Below are 16,399 nucleotides of genomic sequence, written 5' to 3' on the forward strand. Positions count from 1 at the left end.
CAAGTGCAGGGGGACCTGTACTTCACCCCAGGGGGATGGCTTTGCCCCCCGGGTCTACGATCGCTCCGAGTGACCTTTTTGTCACCCCCTCCAGCTCTTATTGGAGCTAGCGTCCATGTGACGCTAGCTCTCCAATCAGATCTGGAGGGGCGGAGTAAAACATGTCTGTCCCCGTTCTCCAGACTCATCCCGTTGCTGGAAGCTGGAGAAAGAGGTCCCTCTGGTCATACCTGCCACCGATCGCCGCCGCTGCTGCTGCTCTGCCGCTGCTCCTGCTGCCGCCTCTGCCACTGCTCCTGCCGCCGCCGCCTGTGCTCCTGCCGCCGTAAGGTACTCCCCTCTCTGCCGTCTACCTCTGCGCTCTGCCCCCCTGATCACCCTCCCCCCGATCTTACCCCCTGCCCCCCTTTTCACCCCCCCTGCTGCTGCTGCCAGCTCCATCAGCTGCATCACCTCAGCTCCCCCAGCTCCTGACAGCCCCCGCCTGCCCCCTGGTGATCACCCCCTGCCCACTTGAGCACCCCCTGCCCCCCTTATCACCCCCTGATCACCCCTCGCCCCCCTGATCACCCCCTGCTGCTGCCACAGATTTCATCTGCTCCTGCTGCATTGCCTCAGCCCCCCACACCTGACAGCCCCCTCCTGCCCCTCGGTGATCACCCCCTGCTCCCCTGATCACCCACTGCCCCCCTGATCACCCCTCGTCCCCCTGATCACCCCCTGCTGCTGCCGCCGATTCCATCTGCTGCTGCTACTGCCTCGCCTCTGTCCCCCTGCGCCTGACAGCCCCCTCCTGTCCCCCGGTGATCACCCACTGCCCCCCTGATCACCCCCTGCCCCCCTGATTACCCCTCGTCCCCCTGATCACCCCCTGCTGCTGCCGCCGATTCCATCTGCTGCTGCTACTGCCTCGCCTCTGCCCCCCATGCGCCTGACAGCCTCCTCCTGTCCCCCGGTGATCACCCACTGCCCCCCTGATCACACACTGCCCCCCTGATCACCCCCTGCTGTTGCCGCCGATTCCATCTGCTACTGCATCGCCTCTGCCACCCCCCGCGCCTGACAGCATCCCCCGCACCTGACAGCCCCCTCCTGCAGTAGAAAGTTTCACCAAACACTCGCACATACACACACGCACACTATAATAAAGTTTAGGTTTTTTACACACACCACATACACAATGTTCCGCTCATCCCAGTCATCCCAGTCACAAAGGCTGTACTCAGCTGAGGAGGCATATTCCTTTCTTGCCTCCGAAGCTGATAGTGAGGGAGAGGACTCCACTTTTCTGTATTCCTCCCACTCTTCCTCTTCCAGTGACACGGACTCGCCACCCCCAAGATGTCGCAGGATGAAAAATCGTCCGGAGCCCAGGGGAGGAGAGCCGGAGCCAAGTGTAAGTAACCCCCAACCTAGTGCTAGTCACGCCCAACCTACCACTAGTGCCCCCGTCTGGACCCCTGTCCCTGAAAATTTTGCTCCACGGATTCCTTATTTCATTCCCCAATCAGGAATCAGATTCGAGACTGCCAACCTCAGGGAAATAGACTTTTTCAAAGTCTTTTTCTCAGAGTCAATTGTCAGTCTCATGGTGGAGCAAACAAACTTATATGCCCTGCAATTTTTTGCCGAAAACCCAAGTTCATCATTTACTACTTGGAATCCCGTTGACTCCGTAGAAATGATGAAATATTGGGGACTGGTCCTTCACATGGGGATTGTGAAGAAACCAGAAATTCGCCAATACTGGAGTACTGATATTTTATATCAAACTCCAATATATGGCATGGTTATGATTCGCAAGCGTTTTGAGGCGATTCATAAATTTTTCCACTTTAGGGACAATACGGACATCCTTCCCCGCGATGACCCGAAGTTTGATAGACTGTTCAAAATGCGGCCGGTCATCGAACACTTCAGCAACAAGTTTGCTGAAGTGTACATTCCCTGTTGTGAATTCTGCTCTTGGGCTCCCTCCGGTGGTTATGAGTGGTAGTGCTGCTGTCTTTGGATCGCAGCATTTATCAGGTGTGTCCACTTTTTGCAATTTGGACTGGGCTATTTAGTCCTGCTTGATCCTTTAGTCAGTGCCAGTTGTCCATTGTTTTTGGAGGATTCACATCCATACCTGGTCTCTCCTGTTTGCTGTTCATTTCAACAAGATAAGTTCTGGCTTTGTTTTTGCTGTCCACATGCTGTGGACCTTATAGTTCAGTGCATTTTTCATGTTTTGTCTTGTCCAGCTTTGTCTGTGAAGGATTTTTTGCAGCCAAGCTGTGTCTCTGGATATGCAGATATACCCTCCATGTCTTTAGTCAGATGTGGAGATTTGTATTTTCTGTGGTGGATATTTTCTAGTGTTTTAATACTGACCGCATAGTACTCTGTCCTATTCTTTCTTTTTAGCTAGTATGGCCTCCTTTGCTAAATCCTGATTTCTGTCTGCGTATGTTATTTCCCTCTCCTCTCACAGTCAATATTTGTGGGGGGCTGTCTATCCTTTGGGGATTTTCTCTGAGGCAAGATAGTTTTCCCGTTTCTATCTTTAGGGGAAGTTAGTTCTTAGGCTGTGTCGAGGTGTCTAGGGAGTGTTAGGTACATCCCACGGCTACTTCTAGTTGCGTTGCTAAGTTCAGGGTCTGCGGTCAGTACAGGTACCACCTTCTCCAGAGTACGTCTCATGCTGCTCCTAGGCCACCAGATCATAACAGTACAACTGGCCAACAATGAGTTAATTGCATCTCAGAAGAAGGGAGGAAAGGTTTTGAGCCATTTTTTTTCCTTAGCCTGTTTTGTCTTTTCCTCCCTCTTAATCTCTGGGTGGCTGCGGAACCTAGTAATAACATGAATGTTCAGGAGTTAGTTTCTCGTGTGGATCAGCTTGCTGCTAGGCTACAGGGTATTTCAGATTATATTGTTCAGACTCCTGCTTTAGAACCTAAGATTCCCACTCCTGATTTATTTTTTGGTGACCGATCCAAATTTTTTAGTTTCAAAAATAACTGTAAACGGTTTTTTGCATTGAGACCCCGGTCCTCTGGTGATCCCATTCAGCAGGTTAAAATCATCATATCCCTGCTGCGTGGTGACCCACAGGATTGGGCATTTTCCCTGGAAACTGGCAATCCTGCTTTGCTTAATGTTGATTCTTTCTTTCAAGCATTGGGGTTATTGTATGATGAGCCTAATTCTGTGGATCAAACTGAGAAAATCTTGCTGGACCTGTGTCAAGGTCAAGAAGCGGCAGAATCGTATTGCCAGAAATTTAGAAAATGGTCTGTACTGACTAAATGGAATGAGGATGCCTTGGCGGCAATTTTCAGAAAGGGTCTTTCTGAATCCGTTAAAGATGTTATGGTGGGGTTCCCCACGCCTGCTGGTCTGAGTGATTCTATGTCTCTGGCCATTCAGATTGATCAGCGCTTGCGCGAGCGCAGAGTTGTGCACACTGTGGCGTTGTCCTCCGAGCGGAGCCCTGAGCCTATGCAGTGTGATAGGATTTTGTCTAGAGCTGAACGACAAAGATTCAGGCGTTAGAATAGGTTGTGTTTTTACTGCTGCGATTCTGCTCATGTTATTTCTGATTGCCCTAAGCGTACAAAGAGGATCGCTAGTTCTGTTACCATCAGTACTGTACAACCTAAATTTCTGTTATCTGTGACCTTGATCTGCTCATTATCGTCATTTTCTGTCATGGCATTTGTGGATTCAGGCGCCGCTCTGAACTTAATGGACTTAGAATTTGCCAGACGTTGTGGTTTCCCCTTGCAGCCTTTGCAGAACCCTATTCCTTCAAGGGGGATTGATGCTACACCGTTGGCTATAAATAAACCTCAGTTTTGGACACAGCTGACCATGCGCATGGCGCCAGCCCATCAGGAAGATTGTCGTTTTCTGGTGTTGCATAATTTGCATGATGATATTGTGCTGGGTTTTCCATGGTTACAGTTACATAATCCGGTGTTAGATTGGAAATCTATGTCTGTGACTAGTTGGGGTTGTCAGGGGGTTCATGGTCACGTTCCCTTGATGTCAATTTCCTCTTCCCCCTCTTCTGAAATTCCTGAGTTTTTGTCAGATTTCCAGGATGTATTCGATGAGCCCAAATCCAGTTCCCTTCCACCTCATAGGGACTGTGATTGTGCTATTGACTTGATTCCAGGTTGTAAGTTCCCTAAGGGCCGACTTTTCAACCTGTCTGTGCCAGAACATGCCGCCATGCGGAGCTATATTAAGGAGACTTTGGAGAAGGGGCATATTCGGCCATCTTCTTCACCATTGGGAGCAGGTTTTTTTTTTTGTTGCCAAGAAGGATGGCTCCTTGAGACCCTGTGTTATCGCCTCTTGTATAAGATCACGGTCAAATTTCAATACCCTTTGTCTTTGCTTACTGATTTGTTTGCTAGGATTAAGGGGGCTAGCTGGTTTACTAAGATTGACCTTCGAGGGGCATATAATCTTATTCGTATTAAGCAGGGGGACGAATGGAAAACTGCATTTAATACGCCCGAAGGCCATTTTGAATACCTTGTGATGCCATTCGGACTCTCTAATGCCCCATCTGTGTTCCAGTCCTTCATGCATGATATCTTTCGGAGTTATCTTAATAAATTCATGGTTGTATATTTGGATGATATTTTGATTTTTTCCGATGATTGGGAGTCTCATGTGAAACAGGTCAGGATGGTATTTCAGATCCTCCGTAATAATGCTTTATTTGTGAAGGGGTCTAAGTGCCTCTTTGGAGTGCAGAAGGTTTCTTTTTTGGGCTTCATTTTTTCTCCCTCATCTATAGAAATGGATCCGGTTAAGGTTCAGGCCATTCATGATTGGATTCAGCCCACATCTGTGAAGAGCCTTCAAAAATTCTTGGGCTTTGCTAATTTTTATCGTCGTTTCATTGCCAACTTCTCCAGTGTGGTTAAACCTCTGACCGATTTGACGAAGAAAGGCGCTGATGTGACGAATTGGTCCTCCGCGACTGTTTCTGCCTTTCAGGAGCTTAAACGCCGATTTACTTCTGCCCCTGTGTTGCGTCAGCCGGATGTTTCTCTTCCATTTCAGGTTGAGGTTGACGCGTCTGAGATTGGGGCAGGGGCCATTTTGTCTCAGAGGAATTCTGATGGTTCCTTGATGAAACCGTGTGCCTTCTTTTCTCGGAAGTTTTCGCCTGCGGAACGCAATTATGATGTCGGCAATCGGGAGTTGTTGGCTATGAAGTGGGCATTTGAGGAGTGGCGACATTGGCTTGAGGGGGCCAAGCACCGTATTGTGGTCCTGACCGATCATAAGAATCTGATTTACCTCGAGTCTGCCAAACGACTGAATCCTAGACAGGCTCGATGGTCCCTGTTTTTCTCCCGTTTTGATTTTGTGGTCTTGTATCTTCCGGGTTCTAAGAATGTTAAGGCTGATGCCCTCTCTAGGAGTTTTTTTCCTGATTCCCCTGGGGTTCTTGAGCCGGTCGGCATTCTGAAGGAAGGGGTGATTCTTTCTGCCATCTCCCCTGATTTACGACGGTTTCTTCAGGAATTTCAGGCTAATAAACCTGACCGCTGTCCAGTGGGGAAACTGTTTGTTCCTGATAGATGGACTAGTAAAGTGATTTCTGAGGTTCGTTGTTCTGTGTTGGCTGGCCATCCTGGGATTTTTGGTACCAGAGATTTGGTTGGTAGGTCCTTTTGGTTGCCTTCTTTGTCGCGGGATGTGCGTTCTTTTGTGCAGTCCTGTGGGATTTGTGCGCGGGCTAAGCCTTGCTGTTCCCGCACTAGTGGGTTGCTTTTGCCTTTGCCGGTCCCTGAGAGACCTTGGACGCATATTTCTATGGATTTTATTTCAGATCTTCCGGTTTCCCAGAGGATGTTGGTTATCTGGGTGGTTTGTGACCGGTTTTCTAAGATGGTTCATTTGGTACCTTTGCCTAAATTGCCTTCCTCTTCTGATTTGGTTCCGTTGTTTTTTCAGCATGTTGTTCGTTTGCATGGCATTCCGGAGAATATTGTGTCCGATAGAGGTTCCCAGTTTGTTTCTAGGTTTTGGCGGGCCTTTTGTGCTAGGCTGGGCATTGATTTGTCTTTTTCTTCCGCATTTCATCCTCAGACAAATGGACAAACCGAGCGAACTAATCAGACTTTGGAAACGTATTTGAGATGCTTTGTGTCTGCTGATCAGGATGATTGGGTGGCTTTCTTGCCATTGGCCGAGTTTGCCCTTAATAATCGGGCTAGTTCTGCTACCTTGGTTTCGCCTTTTTTTTTGTAATTTTGGTATTCATCCTCGTTTTTCTTCAGGGCAGGTTGAGCCTTCTGATTGGCCTGGTGTGGATTCTGTGGTTGACGGGCTGCAGCAAATTTGGGCTCATGTGGTGGACAATTTGGTGTTGTCTCAGGAGGAGGCTCAGCGTTTTGCTAACCGTCGTCGGTGTGTTGGTTCCCGGCTTCAGGTTGGGGATTTGGTCTGGTTGTCTTCCCGTCATGTTCCTATGAAGGTTTCTTCCCCTAAGTTCAAGCCTCGGTTTATTGGTCCTTATAGGATTTCTGAGATTATCAATCCAGTGTCTTTTCGTTTGGCCCTTCCAGCCTCTTTTTCCATCCATAATGTTTTCCATAGATCTTTCTTGCGGAAGTATGTGGTGCCCGTTGTTCCCTCTGTTGATCCTCCGGCCCCGATGTTGATTGATGGGGAGTTGGAGTATGTGGTTGAGAAGATTTTGGATTCTCGTTTTTCGAGGCGGAAGCTTCAGTATCTGGTCAAATGGAAGGGTTATGGCCAGGAGGATAATTCTTGGGTTGTTGCCTCCGATGTTCATGCTGACGATTTGGTTTGTGCCTTTCATTTGGCTCGTCCTGATCGGCTTGGGGGCTCTGGTGAGGGTTCGGTGACCCCTCCTCAAGGGGGGGGTACTGTTGTGAATTCTGCTCTTGGGCTCCCTCCGGTGGTTATGAGTGGTAGTGCTGCTGTCTTTGGATCGCAGCATTTATCAGGTGTGTCCACTTTTTGCAATTTGGACTGGGCTATTTAGTCCTGCTTGATCCTTTAGTCAGTGCCAGTTGTCCATTGTTTTTGGAGGATTCACATCCATACCTGGTCTCTCCTGTTTGCTGTTCATTTCAACAAGATAAGTTCTGGCTTTGTTTTTGCTGTCCACATGCTGTGGACCTTATAGTTCAGTGCATTTTTCATGTTTTGTCTTGTCCAGCTTTGTCTGTGAAGTGTTGTGATAGGCAATTCAGTATCACAATGGACATAGCGGTCAGAGCACATACAGTGATCTGACAATAACCCAAAATAATAGAACGAGCTCTGAGACGTGGGAACTCTGCAGACCGCAATCCCTAATCCTCTCCAAACAACACTAGAGGCAGCCGTGGATTGCGCCTAACTCTGCCTATGCAACTCGGCACAGCCTGAGAAACTAACTAGCCTGAAGATAGAAAATAAGCCTACCTTGCCTCAGAGAAATACCCCAAAGGAAAAGGCAGCCCCCCACATATAATGACTGTGAGTTAAGATGAAAAGACAAATGTAGGGATGAAATGGATTCAGCAAAGTGAGGCCCGACTTTCCTAACAGAGCGAGGATAGGAAAGATAACTTTGCGGTCTACACAAAACCCTAAAGAAAACCACGCAAAGGGGGCAAAAAGACCCTCCGTACCGAACTAACGGCACGGAGGTACACCCTCTGCGTCCCAGAGCTTCCAGCAAAACAATTAGACAAGCTGGACAGAAAAAATAGCAAACAAATAGCAAAGAAGAACTTAGCTATGCAGAGCAGCAGGCCACAGGAATGATCCAGGGAAAAACAAGTCCAACACTGGAACATTGACAGGAAGCATGGATCAAAGCATTAGGTGGAGTTAAGTAGAGAAGCACCTAACGACCTCACCAGATCACCTGAGGGAGGAAACTCAGAAGCCGCAGTACCACTTTCCTCCACAAACGGAAGCTCCCAGAGAGAATCAGCCGAAGTACCACTTGTGACCACAGGAGGGAGCTCTGCCACAGAATTCACAACAGTGAAGGATTTTTTGCAGCCAAGCTGTGTCTCTGGATATGCAGATATACCCTCCATGTCTTTAGTCAGATGTGGAGATTTGTATTTTCTGTGGTGGATATTTTCTAGTGTTTTAATACTGACCGCATAGTACTCTGTCCTATTCTTTCTTTTTAGCTAGTATGGCCTCCTTTGCTAAATCCTGATTTCTGTCTGCGTATGTTATTTCCCTCTCCTCTCACAGTCAATATTTGTGGGGGGCTGTCTATCCTTTGGTGATTTTCTCTGAGGCAAGATAGTTTTCCCGTTTCTATCTTAAGGGGAAGTTAGTTCTTAGGCTGTGTCGAGGTGTCTAGGGAGTGTTAGGTACATCCCACGGCTACTTCTAGTTGCGGTGCTAAGTTCAGGGTCTGCGGTCAGTACAGGTACCACCTTCTCCAGAGTACGTCTCATGCTGCTCCTAGACCACCAGATCATAACAATTCCCCAAAGGGAAATTTGTGTGGATGAATCCCTCATCCACTTCAAAACGAGGCTTCAGTTCCTTCAGTACCTGCCCAGCAAAAGGGCAAGGTACGGGATAAAACTCTACAAGCTGTGTGAGAGTACCTCAGGGTACACTCTCAGCCAGAGGCGTAGCTAGAGCTTTTGCCGCCCGGGGCTGATCCCGAGTTTGGCGCCCCCCCCCCATCCCCCCCCCAGCTCAATACACACAAAGGTTACCAAAAATGGTTTTCCTGTTTTGTAGAACTTAAACTGGGCCTAATGGTGTCACCCCCACATGCCACACCTGTGACTTAATACCACCACACCATGACCAGGCCACATAGTGACCGAATAATACTACATACAAGGGACAAATACCACCGCACCATTTCCAGACCACATATTACCACCACATAGTGACTGAATACTACAATACTGATCAGTAATAAAAAAAAAAACCACAATACTATCACCATAAGTGCCAGTATTCACAGGAGATCTGTACTTAGTATGCAGTGTCTGTGTAGAGGTAATACAGAGATCACTGGTGACATTATACACAGGACCTCTATATAGTATACAGTGTATAGTGTCAGTGTATAGGTAACACTGACTCACCAGTGACGTCTCTAGGTGAAGTCCTTCATCTTTCATCCAGCACAGACCGCCATCATTCCTTCCAGCCAGGACTCGTTTCTGCAGGAAATAACACAGTTATCTCGAGCTCCGCTTGCAGAACACATTACTTAATTTTTCACAACTTCTACATTACACCACATGAAGAAAAAAAGGTGATATAGTGTCACTCTCCACAGTAACAGGACCGACCCCCATTTAAAACAGTATACTCAAAAAATAAAATAAATACATCACTGCAGTAACAATATCCCTTAATTAGCCCCTATGGTAATAATAATATCCCCCATCCTGGCCCCGTTTATCTCATTCCTGGCTCCAGCCATATGTTCTCGCATCCTGCCCTCATGAGTATCCATTCTACCCCATATGATCTCCCCATCCTGTCCCACCAGCCTCCATCGTATCCGTCCTGCCCCATGATCCAATCCTGCCCCGTGTCTCCAATCATGCCCCGTATCTACATTCTGCCCATGCCTCAAGTCCTGCCCCCAGTGTGTCCAGCATATTACCCCCATGTTGTCCAGCAATCTGCCCCAGTGTGTCCAGCATATTACCCCCATGTTGTCCAGCAATCTGCCCCAGTGTGTCCAGCATATTACCCCCAGTGTGTCCAGCAATCTGCCCCAGTATGTCCAGCATATTACCCCCAGTGTGTCCAGCAATCTGCCCTCAGTGTGTCCAGCAATCTGCCCCAGTGTGTCCAGCATATTACCCCCAGTGTCCAGCATTGCCCCAGTGTGTCCAGTATATTACCCCCAGTGTGTCCAGCAATCTGCCCCAGTGGCCAGCATTGCCCCAGTGTGTCCAGAAGTCTGCCCCAGGGTCTCCAGCATTGCCTCAATGTGTCTAGAAATCTGCCCCAGGGTCTCCAGTATTGCCCCAGTGTGTCCAGCAATCTGCCCCAGGGTCTCCAGTATTGCCCCAGTGTGTCCAGCAATCTGCCCCATAGTCTCCTGTACTGCCCCAGTGTGTCCAGCATTCTGCCCCATGGTCTCCAGTATTGCCCCAGTGTGTCCAGCAATCTGCCCCATGGTCTCCTGTATTGCCCCAGTGTGTCCAGCATTCTGCCCCATGGTCTCCAGTATTGCCCCGGTGTGTCCAGCAATCTGCCCCATGGTCTCCAGTATTGCCCCAGTATGTCCAGCATTCTGCCCCATGGTCTCCAGTATTGCCCCAGTGTGTCCAGCATTCTGCCCCATGGTCTCCAGTATTGCCCCAGTGTGTCCAGCATTCTGCCCCATGGTCTCCAGTATTGCCCCAGTGTGTCCAGCATTGCCCCAGCCCCAGACAGTCAGACATAAAGAAAAAAAAAAAAAAGTAAAATCCTCACCTCTCCCGTTCCCAGCGCAGGTCCGGTGCAGTCAGCGTCTCCGGCTCTGCGACGCTCAGGACAGAGAGGCAGAGCGGCGCGCACAGTAGTGACGTCATCGCGCCCTCTGCTCTGAGACGTCGCAGAGTCAGAGGACGCTGAAGCCGCAGGAACCAGGAGAGGTGAGTATTAGAGCGGGGGCGGGGCCCGGGGGTGGGGGGAGCTGGCCCTGGTCGTGGCGGCGGACGGCGCCGCCCGAAGATTTAAAGGGGCGTCTTTTTTTTTTTTTTTTTTTCTTCTTCTCCTGCAGCGCCGGCCGCCCCCAGCATTGTGCCGCCCGGGGCGGACCGCCCCCCCCGCACCCCCCTTCCTACGCCACTGCTCTCAGCTTTAGGGTCTACCAAGGAAAGGACAGCCGCATCCAGCCCCCAGAATGTCCACCTGCTCTGGGGGTGAGTGGGAAAATAGTGTGGGATTTGGTCCATCCACTGCTTGATAAAGGTTACCATCTGTACGTTGATAACTTTTATACAAGCATCCTACTCTTTCAATCCCTCTCTGCCAGAGCTACCATCGCGGTACCGTGCGCAGAAACAAGAGGGGTCTCCCTTTGTCGCTAATTGAGCAGGCCCTCCCAAAGGGTGAGAGCCGGGCCCAATGTAGCGGCAACATGCTTGTGGTCAAGTTCAAAGACAAAAGGGACGTCTTTTTCTTGACCACAATCCATGGTCCCGCCACCACGGCCACCACCGTTCGAGGTACCCCAGCACAGGTCCACAAACCGGACTGTGCCCTGGGGTACAACAAACACATGGGGGGAGTTGATCTTTCTGATCAAATCCGCCAGCCCTATAGTGCATTGCGGAGGACGAAGGTGTGGTATAAAAAACTGGCTGTGCACATCGTATAAATGGCACTGTATAACCCATACGTGCTATCACGATGTGCAGGCCAGACCAACAACACCTTCCTTCAGTTCCAGGAGGCGGTGATAAAGGCCCTGATGTTTGGAGGCGTGGAAGGAGCGGGCGCCAGCACCCCTGGAACTCAATTTTCCCGTATGGTAGCAGGGCAACATTTTCCCTGTGAGGGGAGAGCAAAAAAAAGGTGCCGGGTGTGCTATAAAAGGGGGATAAGAAGGGAAACTTGTTTCCAATGTGAATCATGTCCCGACAAACCTGGACTGTGTTTGAATGCTTCAGAATTCATCACACGTCCGTGGACTAAACACATCCTGACATTCCCCTACAGAACTGACCCACACCAGGCTGATATGCACAACACCACACACACACACCAACCTGACGAACACTACACCACACCCCAACCTGACGTACACTACACCACACACCCCAACCTGACGTACACTACACCACACACATCAACCTGATGTACACTACACCACACACCAACCTGACATGGTTGGTGTGTGTGTGTGGTGTACACTACACCATCCTGACGTACACTACACCACACACCCCAACCTGACGTAGTGTGATAGGTTGGTGTGTATGGCGTAGTGTACGTCAGGTTGGTGTGTGGTGTGGTATAGTGTACGTCAGGTTAGTGTGTGTGTATGGTGTACACTACACCACACACATCAACCTGACGTACACTACACCACACACCAACCTGACGTAGTGTGTCAGGTTGGTGTGTATGGCATAGTGTACGTCAGGTTGGTGTGTGTGGTGTATACTACACCACACACACACCAACCTGACATACACTACACCACACACACCAACCTGACGTAGTGTGTCAGGTTGGTGTGTATGGCATAGTGTACGTCAGGTTGGGGTGTGTGGTGTATACTACACCACACACCCCAACCTGACATAGTGTGTCAGGTTGGTGTGTATGGCGTGTACGTCAGGTTGGTGTGTAGTTTGGTATAGTTTATGTCAGGTTGGTGTGTGTGGTGAATACTACACCACACACACCAACCTGACATACACTACATACCTTCTATACGCAACATGGTGTCCGCTAATGATTGGAGCTAATTTTCCATTCAAAAAGTGAAATGGCGCTCCTTCCCTTCCGAGCCTTGCCTTGCGCCTAAACAGTGGTTTACCCCCACATGTGAGGTATCGGTGTACTCAGGAGAAATTGCCCAACAAATTTTAGCATCCATTTTATCTTGATGCCCATGTGAAAATGAAAAAAATTGAGGCTAAAATAAAATTTTTGTGAAAAAAAGTACTTTTTCATTTTTATGGATCAATTTGTGAAGCACCTGGGGGTTCAAAGTGCTCAATATGCATCTAGATAAGTTCCTTGGGTGGTCTAGTTTCCAAAATGGGGTCACATGTGGGGGAGATCCAATGTTTAGGCACACAGGGGCTCTCCAAACGCGACATGGTGTCCGCTAAAGATTGGAGCTAATTTTTCATTCAAAAAGTCAAATGGCGCTCCTTCCGTCCGAGCCTTGCCGTGCTCCTAAACAGTGGTTTACCCCCACATGTGAGGTATCGGTGTACTCAGGAGAAATTGCCCAACAAATTTTAGCATCCATTTTATCCTGATGCCCATGTGAAAATGAAAAAAATTGAGGCTAAAATAAAATTTTTGTGCAAAAAAATTACTTTTTCATTTTTATGGATCAATTTGTGAAGCACCTGGGGGGTTCAAAGTGCTCATTATGCATCTAGATAAGTTTCTTGGGTGGTCTAGTTTCCAAAATGGGGTCACATGTTGGGGAGATCCAATGTTTAGGCACACAGGGGCTCTCCAAACGACATGGTGTCCGCTAAAGATTGGAGCTAATTTTTCATTCAAAAAGTCAAATGGCGCTCCTTCCCTTCCGAGCCCTGCCGTGTGCCCAAACAGTGGTTCCCCCCCACATATGAGGTTTCAGCGTACTCAGGACAAATTGGACAACAACTTTCGTGGTCCAGTTTCTCCTTTTACCCTTGGGAAAATAAAAAAAATGTTGCTAAAAGATCATTTTTGTGACTAAAAAGTTAAATGTTCATTTTTTCCTTCCATGTTGCTTCTGCTGCTGTGAAGCACCTGAAGGGTTAATAAACTTCTTGAATGTGGTTTTGAGCACCTTGAGGGGTGCAGTTTTTAGAATGGTGTCACTTTTTGGTATTTTCTCTCATATAGACCCCTCAAAGTGACTTCAAATGTGAGGTGGTCCCTAAAAAAAAAATGGTTTTGTAAATTTTGTTGTAAAAATGAGAAATCGTTGGTCAAATTTTAACCCTTATAACTTCCTAGCAAAAAAAATGTTGGTTCCAATATTGTGCTGATGTAAAGTAGACATGTGGGAAATGTTATTTATTAAAGGGAACCTGTCACCCCGTTTTTTCAGATTGAGCTATAAATACTGTTAAATAGGGCCTGCGCTGTGCGTTACTATAGTGTATGTAGTGTACCCTGATTCCCCATGTATGCTGAGAAATACATTACCAAAGTCGCCGTTTTCGCCTGTCAATCAGGCTGGTCAGGTCGGGTGGGCGTGTTCACAGAGCTCAGCATTCAGAGAGCTGGTGAATCCGCAGCAGAGAGAACAGTGATTTTATCAAAACTATAGCAAGCAACCCAGTGAGTGACATATTGCTGTAATCAGGATCTCTTCCCCTCCATCATACTGCTCTCAGATTACATAGCAAAAACCTGGTGACAGATTCCCTTTAAAAATGTTGCTGGAAAACAAATAGAAAGATATAGACAGACAGAATAATCTTAAGTATTTACTGTACTAAGCTAGGTTTAAGGCTAAACTAACTCAACATTTTGTAAACAAAGCAAACCCCTTACAGTGACTTAGGGGGGCACTCACGACTATTCCATATTTGTGTGCATGTCACGCCTAGGCAGGTAAATTTAAAGGGCGTCATTAAGCTTTGAAATCTGTATCAAAGTAAGCAGAGGTCATTGTAGGTAATCTGGCACTAGGAAGAATGAAGGTTTTTGTTTAAAATTCCCATGTATATTTTTGGGTCAAACCATCTTTATGTTCATGAGTTGCACCATGCAGTCCAGAGACCCCTTACGCAGACAAGGATAACTCTGCCCCCACGGCACTGACTGACTAGTTAGTGTTCAGAGCTCCTCATTTAACAAGAACAAAGAGTATTTTCTGTCAGTTGTTAAACTTAAGGTGTGACTTTTCTTAGCACACGGTCTAGTCATGTGCTTACCATGACACAGAGTGAAGCTGACCGACTCCCATTAAAATCCAACATTTTGATGTTCCATATAGATGGATTTCTTGACATCTTTGTGCATTCTTCCCTTTTTTGTTAACCCTTCTCTGTCTTTTTGTTTCTATTTTTCTTCCATTCTTGCCGCTTATTGTACTTATTTATATGTTACTGGAGACATGCACTGACAAGTTCAGGCCTATAGTCAATATTGAAATGTCACTATCAAGGGGAAGTCATGAACTTATTGAAATCAAAGGATCGATAAGACATGGTCTGCAAATGATGAAAAATGAAACACAGTTTACAGTTTATTCAAATGGACACCACGTGTAGAAATCCCCGCACTTACAACCTCAAATGGACACCATGTGTAGAAATCCCCACACTTACAGCCTCAAATGGACACCACATGTAGAAATCCCCGCACTTAAAGCCTCAAGTGGACACCACGTGTAGAAATCCCCGAACTTACAACCTCAAATGGACACCACGTGTAGAAATCCCCGCACTTACAACCTCAAATGGACACCACGTGTAGAAATCCCCGCACTTACAGCCTCAAATGGACACCATGTGTAGAAATCCCCACACTTACAACCTCAAATGGACACCATGTGTAGAAATCCCCACACTTACAGCCTCAAATGGACACCACGTGTAGAAATCCCCACACTTCCAGCCTCAAATGGACACCACGTGCAGAAATCCCCGCACTTACAGCCTCAAATGGACACCACGTGTAGAAATGCCTTTGGTCATGAAGGGGTTAAGGGTGGTTATGTCGAAACACCATCAACACCAGAACACTGTCCTCTTTGCGACTTGTTTTTAATGGAAATATAGTAAAGCTGCCGAGATTTTACTGGAGACGCCATTTTTTCTTTCTTAAAGTGTATACTATGCATGGTGGATTCGTATGGTGTCGGTGGTTGGACAATGACATGGGTTGCCCATAGGTGGCATTAGTAAAATAGCTAAGAACCTACTGGAAGTCAAAACAAGGTGAAACTTGTAAAGAATCATCCATTCCTTCTCTCTTTGGCTTTATTTCAATTTTGCGAGTTGGCTACATTTTCATATACCGTAGATCGTTTAATTCCAGCTCTAAAATTTTGAAGACAACTAAAATGTTTTAAGTTATGGAAAAATATTTAGAAGTGAGAGTCCTCAGTGGTTGATACCTTTTTAATGGCTAACTGAAAAGATGGTAACAAATTGCAAGCTTTCGAGACTACACAGGTCTCTTCATCAGGCATAGAGTAATATAAAATCTGAAGAATCACATTTATACACAATACAGAACTGTCATTATGGGAGAGTGATAAACAGTTGTGTCCATAAATATTTGAACAGTTCGTAGATAAGGAGAGATAGTTTTATTGTTTTCTGATTGGGATCTGGTTCTGTGTTGTGATGCCCCCACAAGGTCTGAAGAGCAAATTCCTTAATTGATGTAAAAAGACATAAATCCATGCAACACATTCATTCCTGCACTAAGTGTGTCAAAGGTCGTCATAAGTTTATACTCCAAGACTCTCCTGTCTCCCTGAGATTTGAAGTTACCTTTGCAAAGCAGCCATCAAAGCAAAAGGTGGCTACTTTGAAGAACCTAGAATATAAGACATATTTTCAGTTGTTTCACACTTTTTTGTTAAGTATATATTTCCACATGCGTTAATTCATAGTTTTGATGCCTTCAGTGTGAATTTACAATTTTCATAGTCATGAAAATACAGAAAAATCTTTAAATGAGATTGTGTCCAAACTTTTGCTCTGTACTGTATATCTTTCCCGTATCTAAGTTATGGATGAAG

Source organism: Ranitomeya imitator, chromosome 4 (assembly GCF_032444005.1).
Source record: "Ranitomeya imitator isolate aRanImi1 chromosome 4, aRanImi1.pri, whole genome shotgun sequence".
Lineage (NCBI taxonomy): Eukaryota > Metazoa > Chordata > Amphibia > Anura > Dendrobatidae > Ranitomeya > Ranitomeya imitator.